This window comes from Equus przewalskii, chromosome 15 (assembly GCF_037783145.1).
Source record: "Equus przewalskii isolate Varuska chromosome 15, EquPr2, whole genome shotgun sequence".
Lineage (NCBI taxonomy): Eukaryota > Metazoa > Chordata > Mammalia > Perissodactyla > Equidae > Equus > Equus przewalskii.
In genome coordinates, this window is record NC_091845.1 from 79,461,680 (window position 1) to 79,476,988 (window position 15,309).

Genomic DNA, 15,309 nt, shown 5'->3' on the forward strand with positions numbered 1-15,309 from the left:
AGCTAGTTGAGAGGCTCAGCTGCTATGGTAACGTTGGTCACTTTATTGGGTGGGGCAAGCCTCAGCACGGCTGGCTGCAAGGTCTAATAGGGTACACCTGCTGCTGTCTTGCTGTTAAGTGAGTCAGGCCTCAAGTGTGGCTGGTTGCTAGGCTCAGGGGCTCACAATTGCTGTAGGCCTGTGGCCTGCAAGGCTATTGTCAGCTCTCTCAGGAATGCAGCTGCGAGGTGCCAGCCCTGGGCGTGGCAGCACACAGTCCTTTCAGGCTTTGCAATGTGGGGCAGATCCCCTGTGTGACTGACACACCTCACTGCCTGTGGGCTCACACACTCTGCCAATGCAGTCCCACCCCATGTGCATGCCCTGCCCTGCCAAGGCAGATCCACTTCTCCTGCTACAGAAGTCCTATACACTTTGCCTACATGGGCCTAGAAACTCCCTGTGGGCTTGCTGGTGGGAAGGCCAGGCCCTAGGGCAGCCTTTCTGCACTGGCTGAGCTGGATTAAATCAGTGCTCTAGTGGATGGGACAAACCCTGTGCTAACAGGCTAGAGGAAGAAATCCAATGGTGTCTGCCAGCTTCTGTGTCAGCACACCTGTTCTGGTCACAATAATGGCTGCCACCAGTGTCTCAGTCCCTGGAGAGATAGTCCCAACCACCTCCTGTCTTTCTGAGATGCACTCAGAGCTAATCAGGTGAGTCTCTTTTACCAAAGGACTGTGTACCTTTCTGGTAATTTTGAGTTCATTTCCAGAATAAGTGAATCTCTGTGTGGGCCTGTTAAGAACAGTATTTTCTTTCTCTTATGTTGAATAACTTTTCTAGGGGTATTCCCTGTTGATTTTAATAGCCAGCAAAGCCAGGTATTATGACATTTGTCTTGGTTGTGCAGAATTCAAAGGCTGCTTATTGTGGCAAACCTCTCCCACTCAGATCTCCTGGTCCACCACGGAAAGCTTCGTACCTTAAGATTGCTCCTAGCTGTAAGCACCCTGGCTAGGATGTAGTTTTTTTCCTCAGCAGAGGGATATTTCTACCTCTGCCAGTGTTGTTTGTTGTTGTGGGGGTTCTCTTTACCCAGTTTCCAGTTCTCTCTAAGAGGTAATGGTTCCGTAGGTAGTTGTATATTTGTTACATTTGTGGAAGGAGGTGAGTTCGGAGTCCTCCTACACCACCATCCTCCCAGCAATCTGCAAGGTACCAAGGTGTTCTTGAACCCATCTACACACATACTTACATTCCCAATCAATAAAGACTAAATGTACAATCACAACCATACAATCATATACCTTCCCCTGCCCTACACACACATGCACACACAAACTGATAAGTGAAAAAGGATCCTCACGAGGCTGGCATGTACCACTATGTAGCTTATACACAGCAACCTCTACTGGGCCCTAGATCCTCATGCCCAGGATGAGAACCATTTGTCTCTACCATACAATTTAGCACTTGTGTTAATGGTGCTCTCCAATTGTTTTAAATCTGCAAAACTTGTCTCCTTGAAAATGAAAGCTCCTTAAGGGAAAGGAGCCAACTGCACAGTCATTCCACTCAGACTCCATTTCCATCTCCTTCAGGAAGCCTATTTTAAAGGGATTTGGGAAGATACACAATGTCTTTTTTAGGATATGGAAGTCCAGAAAGGCAAGATTGTAAATCATCTATCTTTATTAAAACTCAAATCAAATACTCCCACCACTTCAGCACTCTCTCTAAAAGCAGTGATGATCTTGACTAGCAAATGGTGGAAAAGTCCTGGAATCGACAGAACGGTTATTATTTATTTGTTTGTTTATTTTACTGAAGTACAGTTGACAAACAGTATTGTATTAGCTTCAGGTGTACAACATAGTGATTTGACCTTTATTTGCATTACAAAGTGATCACCCTGATAAGACTGGTAACCATCTGTCATCATAGAAAGTTATTAGAATCCTGTTGACTATATTCCCTATGCTGTACATTATGTCCCCATGACTTATTTATTTTCTGACTGGAGGTTTGTGCCTCTTAATCCCCTTCACCTATTTGCCAGCAGCCCCCACCCCCTGGCAGTCTGTTCTCTGTATTATGAGTCTGTTTCTGTTTTGTTTGTTCATTTGTTTTGGGTTTTTTTAGATTCCACATATAAGTGAAATTGTACTGTATTCTTCTTTCTGTGTCTTATTTCACTTAACATAATGCCTTCTAGGTGGTTTTTAAATTCTGTTTGCGCTGCACACAGAGGGAGCCCAGGTGCACAGGACAAGCCCGGGTGCTCAGAGCCGCAGGGCTGGGTCTGCGCCCATTTTCCCACGGCCTCCTGTGTGTGTGGGAGACTTGACCAGGTAGGAGCCTCTCGGGGCCATTCCCTCACGTTCCCTGACTGCCTAATAACCTTCTCTTCCTGGCAGTGTGACTGTGAGCATCAAATGGGCTCACACACCTAAACACTGAGAGTGGTGGCTGCGCAGCGTAAGAACTCAATCAGTCTTAAATATTTTCATTATCTCCCTTCTCTGAGCTTCAGCTTCCAGATGACAATCCTGTGAGATACAAAAAGTTCAGGTGAGGTAAACATGGGAAGGTGCTTTGTAGTGTGTAATGTATTAGACAATAGAAGGTAGCGTTTCTTTTAAAGCGCAGCCTTGCAACATAGTGCTGATTTCTTCGCTGTTCTTGGAAATTTCTCCCCCAACGGTGAGTTCTCTGCCTGTGTGATTCGAAAGCTGAATCATGTTGGATATTACTTTAGACACTACTGTTAAGTGAAAGATGTCAGACCCTACCTTTGGCAGATAACGCATGGACCAAGGTGGAGAGTGGAGAGGAAAGGAAGTGAGCCAGTGACACGCGCCGTGGCGAGGCTCACAGCGCTGGAGGAGCAAAACTGAGATGCGATCCGCCGCGCAGCTCACGCGCACGCTCCTTTATGGCAACTCCGGGAACTCTTGTTTCCTGGCAGCTGAGGCACACGGGTTACAGGCACCACCCAGTCACAGACGAAATCCCACGGCTGCTTTCAGTAGACCTCCCACCCTTGACTTCATTCCCTGCTGCCACACGAGTTGACGTGGTCCACCAGAGAGCGCCCCCTGCCTGTGCGGGACACTGTCATCTCCTTTCACGGGGAGCCTTGTTCTGGCTCTCCTGGGTGACCTCTAATTCATTGTGTTGGTTCACGTCGATGTGTGGATGGCCTTGCTACATCTGTCATTTGAAGTTACTTAAGGCAGGCACAAGGATTCCCTTAGAGGTGAGTTCCCTAAACCTCAGCTCACTGCCTGTCTTTAAAGCAGGGTAGACTCAGGCAAGGACCGTACCTGAATGAGCAGGTGAAATTCAGGAATGAAGGTCCCAGAGGGCCTGACTCCTGGCCTCCGCAGCCCTGTAGGTCCCATAGCGTTGTGTTCCTCACCTCCACCTGCAGGCTCTGTCCTAGGCCCCTGTTTGTTAGTCCCCCCTCCCTCTGTGTTCCTCACCTCCACCTGCAGGCTCTGTCCTAGGCCCCTGTTTGTTAGTCCCCCCTCCCTCCCTCCCTTTTTCCCTCTCTTCCTTTTTTCTGCAAATACTTTTGAGCGCCAACTCTGTGTCAGATAGCTAGGATTCGCTGGTGAGTACATCCCCGTCCTCATGGAGCTTGCATTCTAGTCTTTAGGATAAAGCCAGACTATAGGAAGTAAAAGTTTAATTATTTTTATTAAAATTTTTGTTAGAGTTTTCAAAATTACAGAGTACTTCATGCTTGTTGTGGACCAAACGTGTCCTCTCAAAATTCAAATGTTGATGCCCTAACCTGCATGAGATGCTATTTGGAGATGGGGCCTTTGGCGGGTAATGAGGGTTAGATGAGGTCATGGAGATGGGGCCCTCATGATGGGATTCCTGCCCTTGTAGGAAGAGACCCCAGATAGCTTGCTCACTCTCTCTCCCCTCATATGCACAGAGGAGAGGTGTCAGGAGCACACAGAGAGGTTGTGGCCACCTACTATCTAAGATAAGAGGCTGCAGAATGAAGCCTGCCTTGCCAGCACTTTGATCTGGACTTCCCAGCCTCCAGAGTGATGGGAAATAGATTTCTGTTCTTTAAGCCACCAACTCTGTCGCGTTTTGTTATGGCAGAGAGAGCTTACTAAGACAATGCTCCCTAAAAAACATTGTGTAAATGAGAAAGGATAAAGCGAAGATCCCCAACTGGAGGGTCTGTCGGTGACGTCAGGCCTGCAGATGTGTTTTGTTTGGCTCGCTTAGTACTTTTTAAAGAGCTTTATTGAGATATAATTCACATACCATACAATTCACCCATTTATAATGTACAATTCAGTGACTTTTAGTATATTCACAGAGTTGTGTGCATTCATCACCACAAGCAATTTTAAGGCATTTTGTTTACTTCAGAAAACAACTGTGAACCCCTTTGCAGGTACCTCCGCCTGGCAACTGCTAATCTGCTTTCTCTCTCTCTGTGGATTTGCCTATTCTGGACATTTCACGTTAGTGGAGTCATATAATATGTAGTCTTTCGAGACCGACTTCTCTCACTTAGTATAACGTTTTCAAGGTTTATCCAGGTCATAGCATGTATTCAGTACTTCACTCCTTTTTACTGCTGAATAATATTCCATTGTACAGATAGACCACCTTTTCTTTTTTCATTCATCGGTTGGTGGACCTTTGGGAGGTTTCTACTTTTCGGCTACTGTGAATATTTGTGTACAAGCTTTTGTGTGAATGTTGTTTTCTCTTCTCTTGGGTGTATGCCTAGGAGTGGAATTGGTGGATCATGTGCTAACTCTATGTTTAACCATTTTAGGAACTGCCAAACTGTTCTCCACGGCAGCTGCACTATTTTGCATTCCCACCAGCAGTGTATGAAGATTATAATTTCTCCACATCTTCACCAGCACTTGTTATTATCTGGCTTTTCCATTTAGTCATCCTAGTGAGTGTGAAGTGGTATCTTATTGTGGTTTCAGTTTGCTTTTCCCTGATGGTTAATGATGATCTTTTTATGTGTTGCTGGACATTTGTATTTCTTCTTTGCAGAAATGCCTCTTCAGTTCCTTTGTCCCTTTTTTAATTGGGTGAATTGTCATTTTAGCACTTTCTTTTAAATAAGCTATTACTTAGAGGTCAGAAGAGATTATGTATATACCTGAATCTCAGATGTCTGTGGTAAAATCTCCAGATCTGGCTCTTCTGGGCTCTAATTGAGGATTTGGGTGGACTATTCTTTAGTTATGAAAATTTGAAGCAAGTATCTATATTAATTTTAGGGAAACCTATGTCTATGGAGGTAACCTGAATACATTATATTAATATTCGTAATTTTTTAGAGTAAATCATGTCTGTCAAAGCAATGTTACTGCAAACTTTGTTGCTTCTTTAGAAGAAATCTTTCCTACATCAGCCTGATTCAATCCATTTTGTTGCCTGCCTAGCCCTGTTGATTTCAACCCCTGGTGCCCCACCTGCCTGATACAACTACTGCTAATGTTTTGGTGTATATTCTCCCTGACTATATATTTGCATAATGAGGCTAGAACATTTACTAGTTCCAAAATAGCCCTCACTTTGAGCAGACTGATCTAGGAGGGCAGAAAATGTTTTAGGGAGATACAGCATGAATCTCCTTAAAATCAGATGAAACAGTAGTTTCAGATGGGAGAAAACAATAATGGGTTGGTTTAGTGGCCCATGAAAAGGAAAGACTCAGGGCTCAGCTGGATGGAAGAACTTGAGACCAAGAAGAGACCAAAATTGCTGTGCAGAGTAAAGTAATAGTTGTTTTCACTGTTTCTAGAGCTGCATGAGAGCAAGCATGGGGTGTGCATTGAAGAAAGCCGTGTACGTGGGAAACGGGAGATGTGAGAGCAGACCCCAGCAGGGAAGAGCTGAGGAAGGAGACTTGGGATGCTGGTGTGGGGACCTGGAATTGGCCACCCCAAGGTATGTCTCTTTGGCATCAGGATTATTTGAGGCTGATTGCTTTTGACAAACTGGGACAGGGAAGGAGGCTCTGAGGAATGGAACTTGCCCTTCCTTAGGACACGTTTACATTTGTAAGGTAAATCTCTATCTGCAAAGGTGCCTCCCTCTCTGTACCAGGAAGAAGAAAGGAGATGACCTTCTCTCTAAAAACTCTTAATCAATACCAAAGGCAAAGACTCAAATCTACATTTTATTGTGCTAGTCTGGTAACCTCCTGTAACTGACTTCCCTCCCCCTCCCAACATTGGCATCTCCTTAAAGATTAAGCATCTTTCTTTAGGCTGGGAACCGATTGCAGCGCTCATCTGTGACCCCCCAGCCCGAGGTAACACACCTGCCACCCTGCTGCGCTCACTGAGACAGCAGACCTATCTGTCATTTCCATCAAGAGCTGTGCTGACAGAGCAACCTCGTGACTATTGTAAAAGGGACATTTCAATCACATGTGAAACACCCTGTTTGGGGGTATATAACCACTATGTGCACCCCACTTCTTGGGTGCCCTTTCTTCCTTCGAGAAGAAAGGCCCCGGGCCATGGTTCCTCATAAAGCTTTGTTTAATTTTCTCTTGCTATTCTGTCTCATGTGAATTTAATTCGTTCTCCGGCCAGACGAACCCCCATTTGGGAAGAGGAAATGTCTTCCTCCCCTACACTGGGAACTAGGAAGGCCACAAGTATGGGAAAGCAGTTTCCTGTGAGTGAAAGAAGGCCCTGTGAGTTTAGGGACAGTGAGCGATGCCTACTATTTATTTTCAAATTGTTCTTTGTACTAAGCTCAAATGACCTCCTTTGCTCACAGAACTTCAACTAAAACATGCTGCACAAAACTGCCTTTTCTTAGTGGTGACAGAGGCAATGAAGAAGGGGGACAGGCCATGCCTGTGTCCAAGAGGACAGAGATGTCCTGGGGTGAGAGCTGAGACAGGACCGAGCAGGAAATTGGAATGAGAGGTGACAGGCAGCTCCTACGAGAGTACAAGCCCTCTCTCCTCTAGAAATGTGCCTCCCATGAGAAAAAGGTTAACGTGATTAGGGCGAGGGTTGTTAGGTTCCAGTATTTAAAGGAAAAGGATAAACACTGGAGGGCTTGAGAAATCCAGGTAAAAGTTTGAAGAGATTGGACTATTGATACTATTTTGTAACCTGCTTTTTAAAATTTCATATTCATTCATTCCTTCATATATTCAACAAATGTTTATTGATTAAGTACTACATGGGACACTGTTTTCAGGTACCAGGGATAGAGAGTAAACGATGGAGTAGAGAAATTGCCTGCTCCCATGGACTTATAGTCAGAACACATTAGTAAGTCACATCTTTTTAATAGTTGAGAAGTATTTCATTGTATGGCTGTATTACAATTTATTTAACCAATCATCTATTGGTGGACATTCAAACTACCCGGCCCTCCCCCCCCCAACCCAGGTTTTGGTATTAAAAAGAATGCTGCAATGAATAGAGGGGGAGCGATTAAGGAATGCTGTGGGACTCAGAGTCTCCCCGCTGTGTTCCGCTTCTGAAGATTACTTTGTGCCCTGTTGTCTATCATGTTGGGCCAGCTGGGCTTCCGTGTTGTTCCTGTGCCTAAGTTTCCTGAAACTCCATGGAGTCTTGGCGGAACTCCATGCAGGGTGGAGCTCTGATCCTGCCTGACCTGCCCTGGGACTGAGCACAGGCCCTCCAGAAGCTTTGTCTTGTTGAATAGGACTCAAAATAGCTTCTTGAGTTCTGCCCCACCCCCTGCTGGAACCCTGCTCCCCTGCTTGCAGGCGTCGCTGAAAGTCCGGGACTATCCATTGGGTTTGTGACCTCACATTGGATTTCAAACACTGGCAACCAGCGCAGGCCTTCCAAAGCAAGAACTTTTTGTTTTATTTTTTATTAGTAATTTCTACTTTGAAACATTCTTAAGCTTATGGGAAAGATGGAAGTACAGTAACTTTGTTTTTCCAGAACTACTCGAGGATAAATCCTCCACCCAATGCTCATCCCCTCTAAACAACATAGTGTGTAATTCCTACAGCTCAGAACATTCTCACAGATAGCCATACTACAACCACCCAACTTGGGAAGTTAACAGCCACGTATGGTCAACATCGAATGCTGAGATCCCATTCAAGTTTCTTCAGTTGTTCCGACAATGTCTTTACAGCAAAAGGATCCAGTTCAGAATCACATGTTGCGTTTAGTTGTCATGTCTTTTTAGCCACTTTAAGTCTGAAACAGTGTCTCAGCCTCTCCTTGAGTTTCATGACTTTAATGCTGGAAGATTATAGGCCAGTTATTTTTAGAATGCCCTTAAATCTGGGTTTGTTTCTTGTGTTTTTCATGATTAGATTCAGGCATCTTTGGGCTATCTCAGAAGTGATGCTGTGTCTTCTCACTGCAGCCTCTCAGGTGGCACCTGATTTCCATTTGTCTTGCATCTAATGCTGTTCATTTTGATCTCTTAATTCAGGTAGGGTCAGCCAGGCTTCTCTGCTATAAAATTCTTCTTCTCTTCTTACAATTAGTAAGTAATTTTTGCAAAGGTATGTTGAAATTCTAAAATATTCTGCTTCTTATCAAACTTTCTATTTATTCATTTATTTATTTGTATAGTGTTGCACTCATGGATTTATATTTTCTCTAATGGGTTATAATCCATTGCTTTTATTATTTATTTGGATCCTGAAATTGTCTCAGTGAGATCAATGGGAGTCCCTTCAAGCTCCAAGCCAACACTCCTAGCGTCTACGCCATATTGCCCTCCTGTCTCCAAGTGTAACAATTCTCTAGCTCAGGCTGCTTTCTCACCACTGAAGCCTTATTGATTCCCATCTTGGAAAACTTGGGTACATTTCTGCAGTTAGGCACTGAATGTCAGAGCATCGATTCTTTTCAATGTTTATTCCTGCATTTTCTTTATTGCATAGTTGTTGTTATTTTAAAAATAACTAAATTATTTTATTCTTTGAGTATTAATATCCCTGAATTACGATGCAGTCTGCTATGAAATGGTCAGTTTTGCATCTATTGTTTCCCAGACTGGGAAACATTTGCAGTATTTATGTGCATATTTGTTTTCTAGTTACCTCAAAAATGGCCTTGAGTTTCCCTATAAAAGCACATTTGTTTGAAATGCTTGAGTTAAAATAACAAAATAGGAATAGATACCATTACAAGAGGAGAATAAATGCTGCCCCCACCCCAGCCTCTGGCAACCACCAATCTGTTTTCTGTTTCTATAAATTCATTTTTTAGATTCCACATATAAGTGAGATCATGCAGTATTTGTGTTTCTCTGTCTGACTTATTTCACTGAGCATAACGCCCTTGAGGTCCACCCATGTTGTTGCAAATGGCAGAATTTCCTTTTTTATGGCTGAATAATATTCCACTGTATGTGTACCACATTTTCTTTATCCAGTCATTTGTAGATGAACACTTAGGTTGTTTCCATGTGTTTGTTATTGTAAATAATGCTGCAGTGGACCTGGGAGTGCAGTTTCCTCTTTGAGATAGAGATTCCATTTCTTTAGATACATACCCAAAAATGGAATTGCTGGATCATATGGTAGCTCTATTTTTAACTGTTTGGGGAACCTCCATACTGTTTCCCATAGTCTCTGCACCAATTTACATTCACACCAACAGTGCACAAGGGTTCCCTTTTCGCTCTGTCCTCTCCAGTACTTGTTATCACTTGTCTTTTTGATAATAGCTGTTCTAACAGTTGTGAGGTGATATCTCATTGTGGTTTTGATTTGCGTTTCTCTGATGATTAATGATGTTGACCATCTTTTTACGTACCTGTTGACCATTTAAATATCTTCTTTGGAAGAATTAACATTTCTAATACGTTTCCTTATTGTGGTGATACTGTGGTCCAGGGACCACTCTTTGATAACCACTGCTCTAAACAGATTGCTGATTCCATGGACCTAAAACCCTTGTTATTAATTATTGGCTATTGCCTCTTTCCCTGGACACTATTTCTCACCATCTCTACCTATCAAAACTCAAGACTCTTTCTCCTTCATGGGTTATTTCAAATATGCTTCATCCGTAAAGGTTTTACTCTTACTCCTAACCACATGTTCTCCATCCCTCTCTGAGCCTCCATTGCTGCTCTGATCACAGAGTGTGCTTTCCTTTTTACCCTACCAGACAACATGTGTTTTGATGACAAAGGACTGAATCTTAATCTTGTTTTAAAAATCCATTAAAATTGGTTCTCTAAGAGCTTACAGTGGATCTCTTAAGTGGGCTGCAAGGACGCAGTTGTATCCATGGTACAGTTTGGCTATTTCTCCCATACTCGTTTGTACAAAATCTAATATTAACCAGTATGTACATTTTCTAGGTTTTTCTATACTGGGAGCCAGGCTCATATTTGACCTATTATATTAAAAGGGTGCTATTTGTTCAATGGTTTGTGACCCCCAAATCTCTTCTTTGGCATGTGCTTAATCCTTTCTAAAACAGTCTGTGACAGGAGAGGGAATGGCTTTTAAATAATCCAAGTTTAATTAGAAACCCTGGATGCTACAATTTGATCTTTTTTTGTGTGAGAGAAGCTCTGCCCCATTCTCTCTGCAACTGGTTCTACCCTTTCCTCAGCCCCCTCTTTCTTTTCGGCCATTTCTCTCTGTCAGCCGTTAAATCCAGGGGCTCAGTTCCCAGAGATGTCATTTTTCATGGTAGCATGTGGCTTTGGGCAGTTACACAGACATCTAATTACCAAAGAAGCCTAATAAGCTGATGACTGCCAGCACTCGCTGGGGAGGGCTTTGGAGTCCCCATCTCTGAAAGCTCTTTCTGTGTGTCACCTGCCTGGACACGGAGAGTCCTGCGCTCACACACTTTCCCCCAAGAAGGGTAAACATGGGGGTTTCCTTGGAGATGGGTTTTCCCAGAGTTTGAATACTTGCTTTTCCCACCCTCGTCCAGAGAGGCAAATTGCCAGAATGTTACACAGGGCTGGCTGCTTCGTTGTCTAATAAGAAAAAACGTTCTCCAGACTGTTACTGTGGGAAAATATTAGAAATAATATTTTTCAAGCTCTGCTTAGAATTCTGTCATGTATATTGTTGTTAACTTTTATAAGGCGGGCAAAATATACATTTTATTTGGAAGTTAGCCACACAATTTTCTTTAAAGAAGAAAAATGAATTGTTTAAAATTGTTCCATAACTTATTTATAGAAAGATTAGTAATCTTTATCAGTTAATATCACCACCAACCCCAGCAAATCATCCCCAATGACAGGGCTTTTTCTTTGACAGAGAAACTCGAGTTGGTTTTCTGCACATCAAGCCATTTAGATCTGAGCTGTGGTCTCATCCAGCTTTCCCAGAGTCTGGAAGCCCAATGTGGAAGGCCTTAGATGCCTTCTCAGGATAATAAGGCTGTTTTTACCTATATTGGTGCCAGATATTTTTCAACCTCTTCATCTGTTCTTCAATGAGTTAGGGCTTGTATATGCAAAGAAAATAAGAAAATAACATGGTTGGACTCTGAGGTTTAAAAAGTTGTTTCATATACTATACAGTACTTGTTTACAAAGATATAATGAAAATGATCCACAGGTAAAAGTGACTAATCGAACAATGATAAAGAGCATAATTTGGAAGGAAAAAAGGGGTCCAAAAGGATGCAATTTCCAAGCCAGAAAAATATATTCTGGGATACCCCATAGACCTGCTCGTTGTCTAGGACTTAAACTTTTCAGGCTACACAATTCCTGGGATAATGTTCAAATTAGACTTTGAAAATGTGGTTGGAATGGACCACTAGGTAAAGAGATTTAAGGAAGAAAAGATTTAGATAAAACTCTTATAGTCCAAAATAACCAATGTGAGTGATTTACCCACAAAGAAGAAATAATTTCAATAAAAGCGATGCAGAGGAGTATAGATTAAGCCCAGTGATGGCCAGTCCCTGGGTCAGTGTCTGGATATTGAGGCCTTTGGGTGACAAGATAACCCAGAACCAGGTGGTGTGGCTGGAGGCGACAGGGAGAGGAAACGGGAGTGGAGATGTGGGCGGGGTGACGTGACCTTGGACGGGCAGTGTGTGTGTGTGAGATGCTGAGTTGTGTTTTTACTGTGCATCAAGTCTTCCCTGGTGAAGCTCTGTTTAAATAGATCCCCTCTGGCCTTTCCAGGCCGGCAGCTTGATGGGAATGGCCTTATGTGGGGTTCTTTCCTCTGATGAGGTTACACAAAGGTTCTACTAGGTGTTTACTCATCAATTTGTAATTGAAACTGGTTCTTTCGGAGGCTAAGTAAGCAGAAATGAAGCAGAAACACTCTGATTTTCAAGAAGCAGAGTAAGTATTAGATGCCACCGCTGGGATGCTAAGTCAAGCTCCAAGAACAGTGAAGCACTGGGTACCTTGATCGGGATGGTTATCTTTTTCATTTCCTCAGCTCTGCAGCTCTTTTTGTTTGTAATTTGTCCATAATGATCACTAAAGGAATAATAATAATAAATTCTAATATAAGGCACTTCTCCCCCATCCAATTTTTTTTAACTTTTTAATGGATATTTACAAAAACATTTTATATAATTTGGACTAAGTTTCATGACCAGATGAAGATTGAATTTGAATTAGAGGTAGCATGGGATAGTGAAAAAAGTATGGACTCAGGAGCTAGGCAACCCCAGGTTGGGGCCAGCCTGGTGGCGTAGTGGTTAAGTTTGCATACTCCTCTTCTGTGGCCCCAAGTTCCTGGGTTCAGATCCAGGGCGCAGACCTACACACCGCTCATCAAGCCATGCTTGGCAGCATCCCACATACAAAATAGAGGAGGACTGGCACAGATGTTAGCTCAGCAACAATCTTCCTCAAGCAAAAAGAGGAAGACTGGCAACAGATTTGAGCTCAGGGCCAATCTTCCTTGCCAAAAAAACTTCCCAAACCTGGTTTTATCCTTGAGACCTGTGTGACATTAGGTATAGCTAAACTTGTTGACCTGCAGCTTCCTCGTTTGTAAAGCTGGGATAATCACATCTACTTCACAGAGTGGTTCCTTGGATTAAATTGGGCGTGAATGCTCAGCATTCAACATCGTGCCTGGTTCATAAACAGCCTGCAATCAATGAGTTTCTTCCCTCCTTGTGTTAGTGGCAAAAGCTAAATGATTAACTTCTTTTCAGCTTTGGCCCTTAGAAGCTTTTTCAGTTGGTTCCTGTATCCTTTTGACATGCACTCATCATCATGGATTTTTTTCTTTTGAGCACTGTCTTACTTTCTGACACTACAAGATGTGCCAGGTTTTATGTCCTGCCCTAGTCCAAGAATCAGCCATTTCTCTGAGGAGCCTTTGGTACTAGAAACCAGGATCTGGATGCTGGATGTGCTCACATGTATTATTATTATTATTATTTTTAATACACTTTAGTTTTTACAATAGTTATATTTACAGAAAATTGAGAAAGTAGTTCAGAGGGTAGTCACATAGTCCACATTTTCCCCTATTATTGACATATTAGTATAGCACGTTCATTACAATTAATGAACCAATATTGATATATTATTAACTAAAGTCCATACTTCATTCAAATTTCCTTAGTTTTTGCTTAATGTCCTTCTTCTATTGCAGGATTCTATCCAGGATACCACACCACATTTAGTTGTCATGTCTCCTTAGGGTCCTCTTGGTTGTGACGGTTTCTTAGACTTTCATTTTTTCGATGACCTTAGCAGTTTTGGGGGATCCTGGTCAGGCATTCTGTAGGAGGCCCCTCTAGTGGGACTGGTCTGGTGTTTTCCTCATGATTAGACTGGGCTCATGAGTTTGGGGAAGTAATATCCACAGGGGCAGTGCCATTCCCATCACATCATATCGAGGGTACATACTGTCAACACGAGTTGTCACTGTTGGTAGTGACCTTGGTCACCCGGCTAAGGTGTCTTGGTCAGATTTCTCTGCGGCACAGTGTCGCCTGTTCCCTCTCTCCCTACTGCACTCTTAGGGAGGAAGGGACTATGCGCAGCCCACATGTAAGCAGTGGGGCCTTGTGCTGCCCCTCCTCAGGGCAAGGGATCTACATAAATTATTTGAGATCTTTAATCAATTTTTTGTTTCCTGATATTTGTTTTTCAATGCTAGAAGTGAAGTGCCTGTTTATATTCCACAAATTTTAATTAAGCAAATATATAGTCCTTGACTCTTTAAATCTTCAGAGCAATTGATAACAGATAAGCAAACTTTTAATGTAGCGTTACTCACTTCTCAGTTATTAAAGCTGTGGTAAGGTAGTAAGCTGGGTTCTGTTTTTCCTACTTGAACACCTGTTTCTTAAATATCATAATTTCAGCTTAAATATATCGGAAATATCACTACTAACTAAACATTGCTTTTTGGGGCCAGCCTGGTGGTGTAGTGGTTAAGTTCATGCACACTGCTTTGGTGGCCCAGGGTTCAACGGTTGGGATCCTGGGTGTGGACCTACATTCCTATCATCAAGCCATGCTGTGGAGGTGTCCCACATAAAATAGAGGAAGATTGGCACAGATGTTAGCTCAGGGCCAATCTTCCTCAAGCAAACAAAAAAAAAAAAAAGAAAAACTTGCTTTTCATTTTTAATGTATCTCCTAATGTCTACATGGTGAAACATTGCTGAGTTTTCTGATGGTTAACCATGGAAAATTAGGTTCTGATCTTATTTTAAAGACTAATTGGCCACTAAAACCACAAGCAAACTAGACATACTGTGAAGAGAACATTTCCCATAATAATTACTAGGTTGTTTCCTAATAAATGGCAGAACTGTGCGGCATCGTATTTAGTATGAGAATAAGTAGAAGCTGAGAGGAGTTTAAGGTTAAAAGGAAAACAAGATACTCCCTGGGGTTTTAATCACTAATTACAGGTCTATAAATAGCCACGTCTTGGATTCAGAAGGCGTTTGGTCTTCTGGATGTGATTTAGTTTGGCATATGGGCTTGCCAGGTTTTTTCCTTCTTCCATTTGTGAACTGCTTGAAATGACTGGAGAGGTCAGACATGAAGACAGGTGGTGAAAATGTTCAGAGGGAAAAATACAAAAAGTAATTGTCTGGATTTGCCGGCGGTTCTATTTAGTGACCTAAAGGAATTGACCCCACACTAAATTTAGATTTCGCAAGATCGTATACCACAGCACACTGTTTATAGGTCCTTGTTTTCTGAGCAATTATTGTATTTTCGTTGAAAAGACTTGTTCTGGTTTGTTGTAGCACCTGGTTCATGCAATGTAGAAGGACATCACAAATAGTTGATGAGAAATACTCACTGAAAAAAAATCCAAACCGGAGAGAAGTGTAGCTATCTTCTTTGGTTTTGAACAAAGATTTCTGTGCA

General features: G+C 42.6%; 1 long non-coding RNA gene across 2 annotated transcripts; it reads left to right on the forward strand.

Annotated features, from left to right (window-relative positions):
- Positions 1 to 365: 365 nt before the first annotated feature.
- On the forward strand, positions 366 to 6,550 carry LOC139076225 (uncharacterized). Of its 2 annotated transcripts, XR_011527607.1 has the most exons (4): positions 2,198 to 2,333; positions 4,799 to 4,927; positions 5,789 to 5,934; positions 6,257 to 6,550. It is a non-coding gene; the product is annotated as an uncharacterized lncRNA (long non-coding RNA). The 2 variants fall into 2 exon arrangements; XR_011527606.1 differs by lacking the exons at positions 2,198 to 2,333; positions 4,799 to 4,927 and adding an exon at positions 366 to 695.
- The last annotated feature ends 8,759 nt before the right edge of the window (positions 6,551 to 15,309 follow it).